Genomic DNA, 14,027 nt, shown 5'->3' with positions numbered 1-14,027 from the left:
TTTCAGATTCTTGAGGAGTTTTGCATTCTAACAACAAGGAACAGAAATTAAAAAGTTGCCAGCTGTTTGTATTTTGATGACATTATTAGGCAGTTGAATTTATTTTCTCAGCTGTAACACACAGTAAAAGGAGCTATCTTTCTCTCACTTTCTCTGTTCATTCAATTCAATTCAATTAAACCACACCTATAACAAGGAAATCTCTGTGTTATGTGTGCATGTGTTTGTGTGCATGTAAATCTCTTGCAAGAGAATACTTTTCGATTGCCAGTGTTATATGTTGGAATATTTTCAATTACGAAACAGATGTGTCTATGGAATATGTTCAGGATTTTTAAAATATCAGCAAATGATCTTTATAGTCATGCATCCTCAAACTGGTACCCTCTAGCTGTTTTCAGCTGCAGGTCCCAGCATCCCTAGCCATTGCTCATGCTGGCTGGAGCTGATGGGAGCTGAAGTCTAAAACATCCAGAGGGCACACTAAAGGAATGAGGAAGAATGCACAAAGTGAAGTCCCTCTACAAGTGTGGAAGTGTTCTGTTGCCTTGAAGCACCACAATTCACAGACACATTGGAGAAGATGGCAACCTTGGGGAGCTACTCGGAGATCTCTGGGTATTTGTGGTAGATCCATGAGGGTTTCCAATTCACAAAGCCATTCCTCCTCCTAAATTCAGCTGCTAAAATTAGGGAAGCTTGAGGGGAAGGAGCAGTAGCTTTACATGTGCGAGGACATGTGTATGAGCTCCACTTCTACTACTGGAGATGATTCTTGAGCGAAGCACATTCTCTTCTGAGATACCTTGTTCTGCAATTCTATGCCCATCTTTCTGAGCTGCTATTTGGCTTCTGCTGGCTACTGAAGAGCAGTCACAACAGTTAGTTCTGGCCCAGCCCACCTTTGATTCTTGCCATGTTCCTGCCATAAAGGAGGCCTTGACAGCTTTCAGCTGAGGTTTATTGGATACTTGTTATGGGGGAGCGGGATAAAAGGATCAAAAGTGAGGGTGGGCCACAGACAGGTCTTCAGATAATTTGAGCTTCAACTCCCAGAGCTTCAACTCCTGCCAATATTGCTGATGGTCAAGGGTACCGGGAACTGACATCCAAAGCATCTGCAGACCTATGGGTTATCATGTTGTCTGAACCCAGCCACTGTAGGCAACATTAAAATAGACAGAACTATGGTCTGTATCCTATGAAAACATTGCCCAAGCCAAAGAGACCTCTCAGGCGCATTCCCTGGAACGTGGGTGCATAATTCCATGTATCTACTCCCTCTGTTCTATTTCTGCACTAATTCAGTCTGGATTGCTGTGTGGATCCAGTCAACAACAAAGCAAAATAACGGGCGGGGGAAGAGAGGGAACTAGCCTGTTCCAGGCCCTGGCAGCTGGGAGAAGGAGAATCAGAACCCATGTCGCAACATCTCCACAACCGTGTTTCCTCCAGTACTTGCTGTACATAAGTTATACAATGTTTTGATTTGGGCCTGGCATGTCTGAAGTTCTAGAACCTCACAGCAAGACCAGCAAACTTCCAGATGAGGCTTTTGCAGGACCATCATCCTGTGCTATTCCCAGAATATTATGGGGTAGGTGGGCCTGTATGTGAAAATCTTCCACCTATTACACCCTTCTGTGTTTTCTCATTGCTTTTTTTTCTGGCTGTGGGAATTGTAAGTGAGAAGAGACAGACTGGCCGCAGGATGCCTTTTGACAGCCAGTGCTGGGACCCCTCCATCTAGAAGCACCCTCTGTAGAACACGGCGGAGGGGGGATGGTTAAGACTACGACTCTCTTTCCTAGTCTTAAACCTCCCCTGCCTCCCCTGCCCTAGGACCTTCCAGGCGGGCCAGAGACTTCAACGTTCAGGATGACAACCCAGAATGAGTGTTGGAGATCTCATCTTTGCTGTATTAGAATATAGGTCTGTTTCTATTGAGATTGTGCCACAGCAAGATGCCATGCCTGGCTGAAAGAAGCTCCAGCCTGAATCTCTTTGAAAAGTGAGGTTTTGACATACAGGTCCACCTACCCCATAATATTCTGCGAATAGCACAGGACTATGGCCCTGCAAAAGCCTCATTTGGAAGCTTGCTGGCCATACATAACTGGCCACCCTAACTGCAGAGAAGGACTAAAATACACCTTGAGCACTACTTTTAAGTGGAAAGGCAAGAAATTAACAGAATGGACTCATGAATACATAAATAACAACGTGCTGCCCCTTCAAATGGCTTAAGCCCGACCCATCCTAGTGCCAGGTTTTACTGAGAGCGCAGTAGGTTTCTTGCCTTATTCCGCCACCTGCTGGCTGTAGTGCAGAACGGCAGCTGAAAGTGCATGCTGCCGCTGCCCTCTCGCTCCTCCGAGTAAATCCATTTCGGCCCGCAGCTGATCAAGCATTATACACACTTTTGAATCACCAGGTCAAAATGCAAATAGGATCTAAGAGCTTTTAATACATCCAGATTTTAATACTTCTGCACCAACCAAGCTACGAGCCCTGAAAAATCATGCTACCCCTAGTTTCTTCGTTTATGCAAAGACGGAAATGTTGATTTTGTAGCACAGAGAAGTATCGGCGGCTCTCATTCTAAAATGGGGTTGCACCGTATCATATTCGGACTGACTTCTTTAAAAATAAATGCGAATGGGGAAAGAAAAAGAGCCTGCCGCAGGCCCCAGCGAGGATCGAACTCGCGACCCCTGGTTTACAAGACCAGTGCTCTAACCACTGAGCTATGGAGCCACCTATCAGTTCTGCCTATCCAAATGAATGGTACTGTACTCTTCGCTGCGAAGGTTTCCCACCTACAAATAATTTTTCGCTCACTCCCATCCTCAAAACACAATAAGCCCCCTTTCCACTGCAGAGGACTTAAAGGTCGCTTTTCTGGAGGAAATTTTCAGATCTGCTTCGCCAGCGTTCTAATGCTATAATTGGGAAACGGGTCACGAACAAAGCAAACTCAGCCTCTGTTTCCTTTTGGAAGTTTATCCCCCCCTCGCGCCCAAGAAATGAGTGTTTATTCAATGCCCCTGCCCCTCGATTCACCTCCCTTCGGATCGCGGAGTCCCGTTTTGCAACCCGACTCGGTATTAGCAAGACGCTGCAAATCGGGGCCAGTTGGGCCTGCGAGAAAGAGCTGCCCTTCACCTCCCCAAACCGCGCAATGGCCTTCCTTTCTCCCCAAGAGACTAGGAGACTGCGCACGGGCGGCGGCGTGTGCGTGTGGATGCGTGCAATCGCGAGCAGACCTTTCTCGGGCGAGATCGGGAATGCGAGCGAGTGCCAGAACTTGTCAGCGCTTTCCAGCAACTTTTCAGACCAGGAGGATGCTTTGGTTCAGACGCCCCGTGCTACCAATTAAGCCACAGGGGCTCAACCAATGCAATGACCTCGAGGAAGGGCTGAGGGTGGGTGGAGTCTGGGTTGTTGAAGCCCAGTGGGTTGTTGTGTTAACCCACCCCAGCCAAGATCACAAACCATGGCCAGCAGCCTGCAGTTCGCCACTCAACAACAAATCATGGCTTCTTTTTGTGGATTGCTGATGGTTAAAAAGCCATGGCTTATTAGTGCACTTGGCTTCAGGCCAGCAACAACCCTCACTTCAACAGCAATCTGCATTCAACCCTGGTGTGGGTTATTGTGTTGCCTGGGCCCAGCTATTCCATCTTTTCCTCCTCAATGGATTTCTCATTTTGTGTTCTTGCATTTCATTTCATTAACTAACAGTGTTACAGTGTGCATGGGCTCCTGAAGGCCTAAGACCCAGAAGAAAAGAAAAAGCCAGGAGTGGTTGGAGAATGCAACATACCAGATAAGATAAGCCCAGGCTGTACCATCCAGAGAGAGAATGGAACGTGTGTGTGTGTTCAAGATAAGGACCAGCACGTTCTGTGTGTCAGCTCTGCTCAGAGGAGTTCACTCTTCGATCCAGTTGGACTAAGCTGATAGCATCAACTTAAAGGTATAAAATATCCGGGTTTTCCAGCTCCCATGTGTGCCAGAACAGCGCTGCAGCTGGTCACTCACAGTCCCCATGGATCACCGAGAGGGTCTGTTGGCTGTGAGTATGAGTGTTCCATGAATGGGAGCGTGTACGAGGCCTCTTGATATTGTTGCTGATGATTGCTGAACTTGCATTCTTATACTTCTGTATTCTTTTTTCCTGGGCTCCAAGATCACCGCAGATGGGGACAGCAGCCAAGAACTTAAAAGACTCCTACTCCTGGGGAGGAAAGCTATGGCAAATCTAGACAGCATACTAAAAAGCAGAGACATCACCCTGCCAACAAAAGTGCGTATAGTCAAGGCTATGGTTTTCCCATTTGCAATGTACGGCTTGAAAGCTGGACCATAAGGAAGGCTGAGCACTGAAGAATTGAGGCCTTTGAATTGTGGTGCTGGAGGAGATTCCTGCGAGTCCCTTGGACTGCAAGGCGATCAAACCGGTCAGTCCTAGAGCAGATCAACCCTGACTACTCTTTAGAAGGCCAGGTACTGAAGATGAAACTCAAATACTTTGGCCACCTAATGAGAAGGAAGGACTCACTGGAGAAGAGCCTAATGCTGGGAACAACTGACGGCAAAAGAAGAAGGGGATGGCAGAGAATGAGGTGGTTAGATGAAGTCACTGAAGCAGTTGGTGTGAGCTTAAGTGGACTCCGGGGGATGGCGGAGGACAGGAAGGCCTGGAGGAATGTTGTCCATGAGGTCGTGATAGGTGGGACACAACTTCGCGACTAACAACAACAACAACAATTCTTTATATCATAGAATAAATGTTGCATGCATAGTGTTTAAACTAGATCTGGTGTTCAGTCTCTCTTTGATAAGGGCTTTCCTTGGAAACCTGATAGTCTCCTCTTTACTGAATCAAAGGCCGCTTTAGCACGGTCGCAACAGCCTCATCTGGAAGGACACATGCAATTCGGTTGCAACAGCCTCATCTGGAAGGACACATGCAATTCGGTTGCAACAGCCTCATCTGGAAGGACACATGCAATTCCATGAATGGCACTGGGTGACCACTGGGTAACAAAGCATGCTCGCCCGGAAGCATCCTCGGTGGGCAGAAAATGCTAGACACACCTTGGTTTTTATCATAGCTGTGATTAAGCATGATGAAAGGTGGCAACACAACTCTTCTCCTCTGACAGAAAGTGCTTCTGTCATTTTCTGTGATTTGTTCTTTCCTCTCCATTCACACAAGGCAGTGGGAACACCCAAACCCCTGTGTGGCAGTGCTGTACAACAGAGTTTGCTGCTACTCCATGTTCCCATTTATTTGGGAATAAGCACCACATAAGAATGATATATAGTTGTATAAAGTAAAACTAAAGTGAGTATCCATAACCAGCTGGCCACCTACTGACTATTTATTATATTTATTTAAAATTTTTCTATGCCATTCCATGACTTAAAAAGTTTCTGGACGGCTTACAAAGAACAAACTATATTTAAATACAAATGCAAATAAAAGAAATTTATGCACCAGCCCCAGCACACAACTTTTGGCCCATGTTCTGCCACCTATCCTGCTTGCTGGGGAGCCATAAAGACTGTGACACTGAGTTTGCTTGCATGAGGCTGAAAACTGCATGGATTCTGGGAGCTACCTCCCTGGGCCACTGTTTGCTTATCCCTGATTTAGTGCCCACATCAGGTACATTTTCATAGTACATCTGGATTGAAAAATCCAGAGCGCAACATTTGAGACCAGATTTCAGCATCTGATACATTTCAAAATGCAAAATTTTTGACTAGTTCCTGCAGTAGTTCATTTCAGCTCTGCATTATACCATAGCTTCTGATCTCCAGGCATACAGATGTAGCAAACTGGACACTTTAAAATCCCTCTTTTTGAAGCACAATTCTGAGACATAACCAGGAAAACACACTGCGCACAGAGCCATGATTCCAAATCAAATATATTGGCAGTAAGATTAATAATCTAGATTAATGCTAGAACTCACAACCACGAGGTGGAGCAAACGCTAGGGAAGAATTTCACATGTGTTTTAAAAACAAAATTGTGGAGGGAAGGGATGGTTGAACTTTTCTAGACAGCCCAATGGGGGGGTGCTGGTGGGGGGGGGGGATGAATTTCATACGTTCTGTAAGCATTTTATCTAATTTGTTGGATTCTTTTAAGTTGCTTCGGTTGCTCCATTACTGGGCCCTTTTATTGCACTCGCTCCCTCACCAAATTATACAACCTTATCACAGAATCAGAACAGCAGAGTTGGAAGGGGGCCACAAGGCCATCGAGTCCAGCCCCCTGCTCCGTGCAGGACCGGTTCAAGCATGCCTGACGGATGGATGCCCTACTGCCTCTTGAATGTGTCCCGTGTGGAAGAGCCACGGGTTCCATTGCTGTACTGCTCTAACAGCCAGGAAATTTTTCCTGATGTCTAACTGGAATCTGGCTTCCTGTAACTTGAGCCTGTTATTCTGTGTCCTGCAGTCTGGGATGACTGAGAAGAGATCCTGGCTTTCCTCTCTGTGACAACCTTTCAAGTATTTGAAAAGTATTATCATATCTCCCCTCAGTCTTCTCTTCTCAAGGCTGAACATGCTCAGTTCTTTCAATCTCTCCACATAGGGCTTTGCTGCCAGTTCCTGGATCAACTTTCTTGTCCACCTATGAAACTTTTCTAATTTGCCTGCATCTTTCTTGAAGTGTGTTGTCCAGAACTGGACACAATACTCAAGATGGGGCCCAACTAGCGCCAAATAGAGGAGAGCCAGTGCCTAACATGACTTGGAAGCTATGCTTCTATTATTGCAGCCCAATATAGCATTTGCTTTTTTGCAGCCATATCACATTGTTGACTCATGTTCCGCTTATGATCTACAACAATTCCAAGATCCTTCTCACTTCCAGTATTGAGCCAAATATCCCTCATCTTTAACTGTGCATTTGGTTCCCTTTTCCTAGGTGTAAAACTTGGCCACAGTCTACAAGGAAGGTTACCTGATCAGATTCGTCTGGCAAAATTCTTTCTTCATAAATCCATGCTGACTTCTAGTAATCCCTCCATTGCTTCAAGGTACTTACAGACCGACTGCTTTATGATCTGTTCCAAGGACTGATGTCAGGCTGACTGGTCTATAGTTCCCAGGATCCCCCTTTTTGCCATTTTTGGGCTTGGGTGGACTCTGAGTGATGGGGGAGGACAGGAGAGCCTGGAAGAATGTTGTCCATGGGGTTGTGAAGGGTTGGATACAACTTAGCAACTAAACAAAACAAAACAAAACAAAAACAAAACCCAGTTAGGGGCAACATTAGCCCCCCTCCAGTCATCTGGCACATCCCCTGCCCTCCATGATTTCTCAAAGATAATAAGTAGTGGTTCTGGGAGGTCTTCTGGCAATTCCTTTATTACTCTAGGGAGAAGTTCATTGGGCCCTGGAGATCTGAACTCATTCAGAGCAAATGAGTTTATTTGCATTTGTTTATTAATCTCAAATTTCAATCCTGACCCTTTCATTTGGAGGCAGTGCAGTGCCCTGCTGCTGGAGAGGTCCCATTGCTGTGGCTGGGCATCTGAAAGAGAAAGGCAGCTTGTTGTTGTTGTTGTTAGTCACGAAGTCGTTGGTCAGGGTTGATCTCCTCTAGGACTGACAGGTTTGATTGTCTTGCGGTCCAAGGGACTCGCAGGAGTCTCCTCCAGCACCACAATTCAAAGGCCTCAATCCTTTTGCACTCAGCCTTCCTTATGGTCCAGCTTTCACAGCCATACATTGCAAGTGGGATAACCATAGCCTTGACTATACGCACTTTTGTTGGCAGGGTGATGTCTCTACTTTTTAGTATGCTGTCTAGTTTTGCCATAGCTTTCCTCCCCAGGAGCAGGCGTCTTTTAATTTCTTGGCTGCAGTCCCCGTCTGCGGTGATCTTGGAGCCCAGGAAAATAAAATCTGTCACTACCTCCATTTCTTCCCCATCTATTTGCCAGGAAGTGAGAGGACTGGATGCCATGATCTTAGTTTTCTTAATGTTGAGTTTCAAGCCAACTTTTGCGCTCTCCTCCTTCACCTGCATCAAGAGGTTCTTTAGTTCCTCTTCACTTTCTGCCATGAGAGTGGTATCATCTGCATATCTGAGGTTGTTGATATTTCTCCCAGCAATCTTAATTCCAACTGGTGATTCATCTAGCCCCGCCTTTCTCATGATGTGCTCTGCATATAAGTTAAATAGGCAGGGCGACAGTATACAGCCTTGCCGAACTCCTTTCTCCATTTTGGACCAATCAGTGTTTCCGTGTCCAGTTCTCACTGATGCTTCTTGACCCGCATATAGGTTTCTCAAGAGACAAATAACATGGTCTGGTACTCCCATCTCTTTAAGAACTTGCCACAATTTGTTGTGATCCACACAATCAAAGGCTTTAGCATAGTCATTGGAGCAGAAGTAGATGTTTTTCTGGAACTCCCTAGCTTTCTCCATGATCCAGTGTATGTTGGCAATTTGATCTCTTCTCCCTTTTCGAAATCCTGCCTGTACTTCTGGTAGTTCTCAGTTCACATACTGCTGGAGCCTAGTTTGTAGGATTTTGAGCATAACTTTGCTAGCATGTGAAATGAATGCAATGGTGCGGTAGTTTGAACATGCTTTGGCATTGCCCTTCTTTGGGATCGGAATGTAACCTGACCTTTTCCAATCCTGCGGCCCCTGTAGAGTTTTCCAAATTTGCTGGCATATTGAGTGTAGCACTTTTACTGCATCGTCTTTTAGGATTTTGAATAGCTCAGCTGGAATGCTGTCACCTCCACTAGCTTTGTTGTTGCTCAGACTTCCTAAGGCCCATTTGACTTCACATTCCAGGATGTCTGGCTTGAGGTCAGTGACCACCCCATGGTGGTTATCAGGGATGTTAAGCTCTTTCTTGTATAGTTCTTCTGTGTAATCTTGCCACCTCTTCTTAATCTCTTCTGCCTCTGTTAGGTCCCTGCCATTTTGGTCCTTTATCATGCCCATCTTTGCATGAAATGTTCCCTTCATATCTCCAATTTTCTTGAAGAGATCTCTGGTCCTCCCTCTTCTATTGTTTTCGTCTATTTCTTTGCACTGTTCATTTAAGAAGGCATTCTTATCTCTTCTAGCTGTTCTCTGGAATTCTGCATTCAATTGTTTGTATCTTTCTCTTTCTCCCTTGCCTTTCACTTCCCTTCTTTCCTCAGCTATTTGTAAAACTTCCTCAGACAGCCATTTTGCTTTCTTGCATTTCTTTTTCTTTGGGATGGCTTTAGTTGCTTCCTCTTGTACAATGTTGCGAACCTCCGTCCATAGTTCTTCAGGCACTCTGTCTATCAGATCTAATTCCTTAAATCTATTTGTCACCTGTACTGTATATTATATATACTATATAAGGAACGCTTGCATCCATATATGCCCTCCTGCCCCATGAGATCAGCAACAGATGCCCTTCTCTGGGAACCCTCTGTGAATGATATTGGGAGGGTGAGTATCCGGAGGAGGACCTTCTCTGCAGTGGTGCCCCATCTATGGAATGCGCTCCCCAGAGAGGTCCACCTGGTGCCGTTGTTATTTGTTTTTCGACACCAGGCTAAGACCTTTTTATTTAAAACTTAATTTAATTGTTAATTTATTGGTATTTATTGGATTTTAAATCTTTTAAGCCGAGATGCACCAGGTTTTAATATCTTTGTTGTATAATTGTTATATTTGTATATTTTGTTTTTGTTGTGAGCCGCCTCAAAGCTTTGTTGCGATCAGAGCGGCATAAAAATGTTTTAAATAAAATAAATAAATAAATAATATTAATCAGGGATATGATTTAGGTCATACCTGAGTGGCCTGCTTTTCCCTGCTTAATTCAACTTAAGCCTAAATTTTGCAACCAGAAGCTCATGATCTGAGCCACAGTGAGCTCCTGGTCTAGCTTTTACTGACTGTATAGAGCTTCTCCATCTTTGGCTGCAGAGCACATAGTCAATCTGATTTCTGTGTTGACCGTCTGGTGATGTCCATGTGTAGAGACATCTCTTGTGTTGTTGGAAAAGAGTGTTTGCTATGACCATCGTATTCTCTTGACAAAATTCTACCAGCCTGTGCCCTGCTTCATTTTGTACTCCAAGGCCAAACTTGCCTGTTATTCTGGTTATCTTTTGGCTTCCTACTTTAGCATTCCAATCCCCCATGATGATAAGGACATCATTTTTTGGTGTCTAGAAGGTGTTGTAGGCCTTCATAGAACCGGTCAACTTCAGCCTCTTCAGCACCAGTGGTTGGGGCATAGACTTGGGCTATTGTGATGTTGAATGGTTTGCCTTGGATTCGAACTGAGAACATTCTGTCATTTTGGAGATTGTATCCCAGTACTGCTTTTCCTACTCTTTTATTGACTATGAAGGCTACTCCATTTCTTCTGCGGGTTTCTTGCCTGCAGTAGTATACCTGATGGTCATCTGAATTAAATTCACCCATTCCTGTCCATTTTAGTTCACTGATTCCTAAGATGTCAATGTTCGGTCTTGTCATCTCTTGTTTGACCACATCCAGCTTGCCTTAATTCATGGATCTTACATTCCAGGTTCCTATGGAGTATAGATCTTTACAGCATCGGACTCTCCTTTCACCACCACATACATCTGCAACTGAGTGTCCTTTTGGCTTTGACCCAGTTGCTTCATTCTTTCTGGCTCTACAAGTATTAGCCCTCTGCTCTTCCCCAGTAGCATATTGGACACCTTCCGACCTGAGGGGCTCATCTTCCAGCATCATATCTTTTGCCTTTTGGTACCGTCCATGGGGTTTTCATGGCAAAGATACTGGAGCGGGTTGCCATTTCCTTCTCCAGTGGATCACGTTTTGTCAGAGCTCTCTGCTATGACCTGTCCACCTTGGGTGGCCCTGCACGGCATAGCTCATAGCTTCATTGAGCTACGCAAGCCCCTTCGCCACAACAAGGCAGTGATCCATGAAGGAGGAAAGGCAGCTACACACCTGCAAACAGAACCGGTGAAAACCACGGGGCTTCCTTCCACAGCATGACTGCAGCACAGAGACGCTTCAGTGAGACAGCTGCAGACTGCGTGCAAAGGTCACCTTTGAAGGCCCCGCTCTGGGTGTTCCCACCCAAGAAAGAGGGCCTTCTTAGCTATTATTATTATTATTATTATTATTATTATTATTATTATTATTAGAACATTTCTAGTTGTGGCACCATGCCCATGCAATGCCCTCCCGAAAGAGCTTTGCCTCGCGCTATATCATTATCTTTGCAGTGCCAGCAAAGGCTTTTCTCCCAGGAATTTTACAGACCTAATTCCACATTTTTATGGCTGTTCTACATATGGCTGTGTTGTGTGGTTTTTAATTAGTTTATATTTTTAACTGTCTCTGTGGCATTTTAGATTTTAGCTGTTTGTAATCCACACAGAGAATGTTGGTTCATGAATGGGTTAAAAATAAACAGACTAAACCTTTTCGTAAGCTATGTCAGATGGTTAGACAGGCTTTATGTACTGAAATATAAATATTATTCTTATTGTCTTTGCAGAAGCATTGCCAAACATGGTTCACACGAGATTACATCAACTCCATAAGCACATCAGAATTTGTACAAAATTTCCATCTAAAAGCAAACAAGGACGGTAGCTGAGTCAGCCAAAATGTCACACCTCGCATATTTAGAACATGATGAAACAATCCGCTGGCCCCTGTGCAATTCTCAAAAGCAGAGCTTTTTGATGCGCCAGCCAAAGGGAGGCAGCTGCTAGCATATTGCTCCAAGAATCCTCTGGGTCCCATGCAATATGGGGCTCAGCTTTTCCCAAATCACTAGAGAATGCAAAAAGAGAGAGAGTCCTTGGGAGAATGCACGCATCTGCTTGCTAGCTCTGCCCTGTTTATCACCATCTGTTCAGCGATTCCAATCAATAGTTCTGTTGGATCATGACAGTTATTAATGTTACGGAACCCAACTTGGGGTTAATGTCTCAGCAGCTTGGTGTTGAATGGATTTGTACTTCACTAGAGTTATATCAAAGCATTTCAACTAGCCAGTATATTTGAGTATTGTCTTCAAGGATCAAAAAGATCATATGGACAGATCAGGGTTTTTTGTGTTGCGGGGACACCCTTGGGCAAGAAACCCACAGAGAGTTTTGGCCGTGGGGCGGTACACAAATGAAATGGCTAAATAATGGGCCCTCTTCTTTAATGCGTTTCCCCTTTTGCTGCCATTCTCACCAGATGCTCCTGCACCTCTTCCTTGGCTCAGTTATTGCTGTATGATCAGCATGCAGCCAGACAGGGGGTCTGTGGACAAGCAGGCAAGCTCAGCCGCTACTCCTCCTTCTCACCATCTCTGTTGCCTGAGCCACAGAAAGGCACGGAAACAGGCAGCTCCTGATGTTGAAGAGGAGGAGACGGTCCCTCAGCAAGGGCCAGCCGTGCTGATCCCTGATGGTGGCCCCAATCTGCGAGATCAGTAACATTTTTTTATTTATTTGGAACACTTCTATGCCACCCCATTCGCAAAAGCCTCGGGGCGGCTTCCAATACAAATAAATACTATACAATTACATTAAGAATCTGGAGACATCCCGGGAAGATATAAAATCAATAAATAAATTTAACAATTAAAATAAAGTTTAAATAAAAAGGTCTTGGCCTGGCGCCGAAAAACGAATAACGACGGCGCCAGGCAGACCTCTCTGGGGAGCGCATTCCATAAGTGGAATCACCCCAGTGTGCTTTTCTGCAAGAATCAATGGTGTGGAATTGGGCATTGAAAGCAGAAGAGATATTTACCCCTGTTCAAATTACAGGGGGTACTCCAGAGGTCACCCAGTCCCTCCTTTTTTGTTGCATGAGTACAATCCTATGCAAGTTTAAACTTGCACCTGTGGTTAATGTAGGGTGAAGGTGGGCCCTGCTTTGGCTAAGAATTGGGAAAAGCCCTAGAGAAGTGACTTGGGCCAAAAGCAAACTGCTTATGAGAAGGTGTGAGACAGATCATCAGGAAATGTTCTTTGGTTTGTTTAGAAAGGCCTGCTGGAATTTATTGCTTTTTGGCATAAACATGATTAGCCCCCCTGCAAAAAGAAAAAGTGTGCATGTTGCAAGCAATGTAGGTTTCCCCCTCGGCCCCTGGAAAGCATTACAGAAATCATTGGCCAAAATGTCTGAGCCTGAGGCATTTCCATATTGCATAACCTTAATTGTATCAAACATTTCTGAGCCATCTGATGGTCTCTTGCAGCTCCACCGTCTGCTCTAGAAATTCTGCAAGCTGCATCTGAGGAGAGAGCAAGTCATTCTGCTGTGCTGTTGCAACCAAAGGGCTCTGGGCTCTTTCGGGGTGGTAAGACTTTGAGGAGGACAGGATGCCTGGCTGAGAGAAACAGATGGCTTTTGGGGCTCATTAGTTTTAATTAATCAGGCTAAAATATAGCAGTTTATTTTGCAGCATTCGTAAACTTAGGTTTTTATTTGTAAGGCACTTCATGATGTCAGTGTCATGGAATGCTCTGATTGCGAATGCGATATTTTGGTTCTTTTCTCTTTTACTGTGTCTTGTGGTTGCCTTTCATGACTTCAGAACGGTTTAGATGTGATTTATATTAGCAATTAATGGGTTGGATTCAGACTCAGTCCATACTTTGCTGACATCAGTGGGACTTAATGGTCATTGGATGCGATAAACCTACTCTGGCTCAGCTCCAGCTGTTAGATCCAGCTGTTTAGCACTGTCAGCATATTGAAGAATTTTTGGCAGATCCGTTATCTAACTTGAGTTATTTTCTTTTTCTTTTTTGTAAGCCTTCCAGAGACTCTGGACGGCATATAAAAACTTTAAACAAACAAACATGTAACACAATCCTATATAAACAGAGCTACAGTTTTCAATTTTCAGAGCTTCAGTGGAGCAAAGTTCAGAGAACCAAGGTTCCATTTAGATGCCAGGAAGCACTTCCTGACAGTTAGGACCCCGAGGGTGTGGAATGGGCTTCCACGGGAGGTCGTTGAGGCCCCATCGGTT

General features: G+C 44.8%; 1 non-coding gene across 1 annotated transcript; it reads right to left on the bottom strand.

The window, feature by feature from the left end:
* Positions 1-2,684: 2,684 nt before the first annotated feature.
* Positions 2,685-2,757, bottom strand: TRNAT-UGU. Its single transcript has one exon. It is a non-coding gene; the product is annotated as a tRNA-Thr (tRNA).
* Between the last annotated feature and the right edge of the window lie 11,270 nt (positions 2,758-14,027).

Source organism: Varanus komodoensis, unplaced genomic scaffold, assembly GCF_004798865.1.
Source record: "Varanus komodoensis strain SLA01 unplaced genomic scaffold, ASM479886v1 scaffold1, whole genome shotgun sequence".
Taxonomy (NCBI): Eukaryota; Metazoa; Chordata; class Lepidosauria; order Squamata; family Varanidae; genus Varanus; species Varanus komodoensis.
Note: the sequence above shows the minus strand (reverse complement) of the source record. Positions and strands in the feature narration are given on the sequence as shown.